The sequence below is a fragment of the Procambarus clarkii genome, chromosome 57 (genome assembly GCF_040958095.1).
Source record: "Procambarus clarkii isolate CNS0578487 chromosome 57, FALCON_Pclarkii_2.0, whole genome shotgun sequence".
Taxonomy (NCBI): domain Eukaryota; kingdom Metazoa; phylum Arthropoda; class Malacostraca; order Decapoda; family Cambaridae; genus Procambarus; species Procambarus clarkii.
Window position 1 is genome coordinate 24,293,738 of NC_091206.1, and position 5,000 is coordinate 24,298,737.

Consider the following 5,000-nt stretch of genomic DNA (forward strand, 5'->3'; position numbering starts at 1 on the left):
CACCTGCTCATTAGCCCCCCCCCCCCACCCCAAAAGAGAAGGGGAGATAGGGATGCCGGCATGTTGTTTGTTGTTTAAGATTCGCTATTTGGAACAAATTGTTCCAAGTTGCACGGGCTATGGTGAGCCCGTAGAGTTCAGGAAGTCAACAGCTCACCACCTCAGTTCTTAAATGATTAAGACCGCCAACTGAAAGGAGGGAGGGTGTCAGGGAGTTTCCGGGGCTCACCCAGAAAATGGCGTTTCATTACTTTCAGCGGTGGTTTTCTGTGGGGTTTCCCCACCGGTTCCCTGAAGCTACCCAGGAGACAGCAGTACTACAGATCTCAATGCGAAGAAGAGACTGATGGCCACGAAAGTCTCCCCAAAGCAACACAAGGTTGGAGAGGGCCAGAGACATTCACAAGATACTTGGAGGGCAGGACTCTTTCGATCTCACATCACACACAATAGGGCAGACCACAGGCTTGCTAGACTGAATTATACCACAGACAACCTGAGACACACGAGCCCTGGAACATGGAACCAGTGAAACCAAAAGCACGTCTACTGTTACCGAACCAGAGACCTGCAGGTAGCAACATAACAACCCGTCCTCATACAAATTACATCACTTTCTGGGGGGAGCCCCGTCGGCTCCCCGGAGCTATCCCAGGCTGATATGCTAATGTCAGACTTTGGCATCAGTCATGTGTATGGAGTTCTTAGGCCTACCGGGGACCACGGCCAGAACCGGGCCCCCTCAGAGAGGCAAGGGGAGCAATGGCCTATAGAAGCCCCCGTGTAGTTGGAAGCATTCTATGTCTGCCATCGACCGGAACAGGCACCCAGAAAGGTAAGCGCCCCAAAACAAACCCCTATTCTGGTTAAAATTGCTACCTAAAACCGAACTAGTGGATAGAACTCCCCAACCGAAAACAAGCAAACTAGTGTGACGTCACACACTGCCGCTCCGCTGTCTGTGCAGCTCCCCCCTCCCCGAAAGGGGGAAGGGGGAGCCCCAGATCCCCCGCGCCGGCTACCCACACCTCAGTTCTTGAGGCTGATGCTATAGGCGATGGTCGTGTGCTCTGGCTCCGGTGTCGCTACTGCACTGTGCTTTGCGTGTGGTGTTAGTTTTGTGGGTGCGAGAGCCAGGAGTTATCTTCAGTACTCGGGCTGCATGCGCCTAGGGCTGCCTTCCCTAGGTGCCCTGTAAGTACTGCCCTTGGGGCTTGGGGCCACCTTCCACAGGCTCCTCGGGGTCTGCCTCTGCTGGTCCGTTTTACCTTTCGGTTTTTCGGCCGCCTGTTGGGCTCTTGGGTGTTCTGTTCTCCCTTGTTACCGGCAGGTAAGAGGCAGTTTGCACTGGTAGGGGCGCAGGGTGCTGCTCAGCTTGTATTTCCCGACATCGCGGCCGGCTCTGTTCCTTGGGGTTCGCTGTCCTCTTGCGGGGTTTTGTTTTTCTTTTTGTTTTTGCCTGGTGGGGGGTTCTGTCCTTTTATTCAGTTTGTTTTTGCCCTTCCACTGTTCTCCTCGGTGGCGCCCCCTGCTAGGTCCCCGTGAGTGTACACGTCCCTGGGGTTCAGCTTTAGAAGTTTGCTTGGTAGTTTTGGGCGCCGGTTTGCAGCACCCTGCCTGGGACTACCTGAGCGCGAGTCCTCTTAAAGTAAACGCTCAGGACCCTGGGAATCCCCTAGGGGGCGCGTGGGTCCGATGGATGTGACCCTGGAGTCCCCACTCGCTGTGTGCGAGTTTGAGGGTTGCTCGGTCCCCTTGTCTCAGGGTGACCCTCATTGTTTTTGCCTCTGCCACGCTGCCTGTTGGGTCGGTGATACTTTCGACCCTGAGTCCTGTGAGTGTTGCTGCTTGCTTGTGACTCAATTTACCCAATCCTCTGATGATTCTATTCGGGTACGGGCAGCACGTGCATTGCAGTCTAGGTTTCGTCTGTTGCAACGCGCTCGGTTGGTTGCTTCCCCGGATGCCCCGGGGCTGCCCCGCTTTGCTTTTCGAGACCCGGACTTGGGGGTGGGGGTCGCTTCGATCCTGGTTCAGTCCGCACCTCCTCGTCCTTCCCCTTCTGTTCGTTCTGGTCCCCCGCCCCTGTTTTTGGCCCCGAAGCGTCTGAGGGTTTCGGGGTCGGAGCAGGGGTTACTTGATCTCAAGACTCGGGCAGCTTCGGGGGTTGCCCCTTCCGGGGGGGCGGCAGAGGCATTCGAGTCTTGTCTCCCGGCCGAAGCTTCAGGGTCTGACCAGTGGGTCCCCCTTCCTCCAGCTTTTCCGGCTGCTCCGTCCTTGTCTTGTGGGGTCGGGGCTTGGGGAGAGGACTCGGCCTCGGGTCCTGTGGTGACGGACCTCGAGGCTGGGGAGGGGCTGACTTGGGGGCCTTGGGCCCCGCTGGACCCCGCCTGGGTTTTTCTTCCCACTGAGCGGGGCTTATTGTTACAAGGAGTGGGGTTTTCTTTTCCCCCCTCTGCGTACGAGTTGGATTTGGTGTCGGCCCCTCCCCGGGTTCGGTTCCGTGTTCCCCCGGGTACGTCGGTTCCGTCCTTCCGGAGGTTTTTGGCTTATCGCATCCAACCTGGTGTGGTGCGAGCGGCCTTTGCAGCTTACCTCCTGCGTGACCCTGATTATGCCTCGGAAATGGATCCGTCCACGTTCAGGTTTGGGACTTCGTTCCCTTTCTGGCTCCGTTACGAGGTTCCGGAGTCGTCCTGGCTAGCAGACTGCCCCTTGTTTGGTCTGGATTCCTGGCATTCCTTCTGTCGTTCCTGCACGCTGGAGTGGCGGGAAGCTTCCACGGTGCTTCAGGTTTTCCTGGGGGGTGAACTTGAGTACCTGAATGAGTGCTTGTTTGCCCCTGCCCTTCCCCGCGATGTGGGCGTTATTCAGCTCCATGTGCAGGTTCCCTCCCTTTCGGCGGCGCTCGTGGCGGAGGACTTGCGCGCCCGGCGCCTTTTGTGTTCGGCCTTGCGGTTCTTTTCCCTCCTGGAGCTGTCTTCGGATTGGCTCGTGGAGGATGTGGGGACCCCGGGGTCCGGCACCGTGTCCTCGGCTGCGCGTTCGTCGGCTGCCTTGTTGATTCTGTACCCGCCGATTTTGCGGGATGCGGTTTCCCTGTTCTATGCTTCCCGTCTCGCGTGTCGGCAGGCGGTGCTGGGTTCCTCCGTGGAATCTGCTTGGGCTCTGGCTCTTAGGCGTTCTTCACCTTTTTGTCCTCTCCTGTTTGGGGAGTCGGCCGTGGCGCAGTTTATTCAGGCTGCGTCGGCGGCTTGTCGTCCGATGTCGGACTTGTTGGTTTTCCGGGGGTCCCGGGGTGGGTCTTCCCGGAAAGGTCGTGCCAGGGCTCGGGGTTCCTCTCGTCGTGGTAGGCCTCTGGTGTCAGGTTTGGGGTTGGCTCCTCCTGCGGACCCTCCCTCGTCTGGTCGGCGCGGTGTTCGCGCTGTGCGGGGTTCTGGGTCTCGTAAGGGTCGCCGGCCCTTTCGCGGTTTGCCCCCTTGACGGGGCGATGGGGGGGCGGCTTGCGCTGTTCGCCCGCGCCTGGTCCCACGATTCGTGGACCTTTCGGGTCGTGTCTCGCAGCCTGCGGTGGCGTTGGGTGGCCCCTCCCCCCTTTGGGGGGTCGGGGCTGGCAGGGCAGGCTTCTTCCCCTGCGCTCTGTCGAGTCGTCTTGGAGTGGGTACGCTTGGGCGTCGTCGAAACGACGTCGTCCCTCAGATGGGTTTCCCGTCTGTTTCCGGTTCCGAAACGGGACTGCGCGGACCTGAGGTTCATTCTGGGCTTGTCCCGTCTGAACCCCTGGGTTCATTGCCCCTCCTTTCGGATGACTACGCTGTCTCAGGTTCGGCTCCTCTTGGAGCCGGGAGCTTGGATGGTGTCCCTGGACCTCCGGGACGCTTATTGGCATGTCCCGATTCATCCGCGGTTCAGGGACTGGCTCGGTTTTGTAGTGGGGCATCTGAGTTACCGCTTTCGTTGTCTCCCGTTCGGGTTGAACCTGGCACCTCGCGTGTTCACACGCCTTACACGGGTTGTGGTGGCTCGTTTGCGTCTCCTAGGTGTTCGGGTGTTGGCCTACCTCGACGACTGGCTGGTTTGGGCTCCCAGCCAGTCAGCTTGCTTGCTAGCCAGGGATTTGGTTCTTTCCCAGCTCGCCGGGTTCGGATTCTTGGTGAACTGGAGGAAGTCCCATCTGGTTCCCTCTCAGGTTCGGACTTGGCTGGGTCTCGTGTGGGACTCTCGAACCGCCTCTTTGTCTCTCCCTCCGGAGTCTCTCCTGCGGCTGCGGTCCCGCCTTCGTCTGTTTCTAGAGGGCCCTCGGGTCACCCGGCGGTTGCTCGAGGGGCTGTGCGGGAGCCTGAACTTCGCGATGGTGGTCTACCCGCCGGGTCGGGTTTGGCTTCGACGGCTGTTCTGGTTCCTTCGGGGTTCCCCCTTCCACCTCTCTCGCGATCGCAGAGTTCGACCCCCGGGGGACTTGCGTCGGTTGCTGCGTCACCGGCTTCCTCTTCGGGTTTTTCGGGGTTCAGTGCCTTGGCGCCTACCCGAGCCCTCGCTCGATGTGTACACGGATGCGTCGTCTCTCGGCTGGGGTTTTGTGACCAGTGCTCACCAGGCCGGCCAGGGGCGTTGGGATCCGTCCTTCCGTCGAGCTCACAGTACGGTGCGGGAGTTCGCGGCGGTGTGGTTTGCTCTGGGGAGGATTCGGGTGGCCCGCGGATCGACGATTCGGCTCCATTCGGACTGCTCTCCGGTGGTTCATTGCCTGAACCGCGGGGGTTCGATGCGGTCCTTGTCTCTTTGGGGTTGGTCGCTTCGGGTGACTCGTCTGCTGAGTTCTCGGGGTTTGGCTCTCCTGGCGGTTCACGTACGGGGCGTGTCCAACGTCTTGGCCGACGCCCTGTCTCGCTTCGTTCCCCTCTCCACGGAGTAGACGGTCGACGACGAGTCCTTCCATTGGCTTTGCCAGACGTTCGGGCGCCCCGAAGTGGACATCTTCGCGTCGGCGTGGTCGCGGC